Here is a 744-nt window from a genome sequence, read left to right on the forward strand (position 1 = left end):
TGATTCCAGCGTTACTGAGCATAATCGACACTTATCTGGTGTTGTTGCGTCTTTTAGAACATGTTTTCTAGATCATAATCTGGACCCTATTTCATGATAAAGTACAAACTAATACTATTAATCTTGTAGTTTATATTTGGTACAATTTCATTAACATAAAGAAATCTGCCAGATAAGTTTTTACTTTTAAACTCATCTAAATATCACAGATGGTCGTCCTTATCATGAATCAAAATGTATTAGTGCTTATACTTTATAATTTGTGTAATTGAATTTATGGACTAATACTATTGGCTTTTATTATATAACCTGGTGGCAATCACCTGATCTTGAATGGCAACCACAAACCCCTCTGTCTCGGAGAATAGCCTTCCAGCTTTTAACCATTCAACTGATTTCTCTTTCCCTATGGAGGCATCGTTCAGTTGGCTGTAGAATCTCCCATGTAGAGACTTACTTTTCCATTCTACAAGTCGTTCTTTTTCTGAAACAATGTTAGGTTCATCCGCTTTGCTCAGGTTAAGTGCGGTGAGACTATAATCCATATAGTATAAGAGTATATAGTATAAGAGCCCAAGAGGAGAAAAAAGGCAGTTATCTCACCCCAATTTTTTTATTACTTTAATGAAAACTATGTTTAATTAATAGCCAAAATAGATGAGTCTGCCAAGTATAGGTAGGGGGAATAAAAAATGGCGGCTGTTTCAAAGCGATAAAAAAAACTAATTTTTCATTCGGAGCTCT

The sequence above is a fragment of the Halyomorpha halys genome, unplaced genomic scaffold, assembly GCF_000696795.3.
Source record: "Halyomorpha halys isolate HHAL.00 unplaced genomic scaffold, Hhal_1.1 Scaffold202.1, whole genome shotgun sequence".
Classification (NCBI taxonomy): domain Eukaryota; kingdom Metazoa; phylum Arthropoda; class Insecta; order Hemiptera; family Pentatomidae; genus Halyomorpha; species Halyomorpha halys.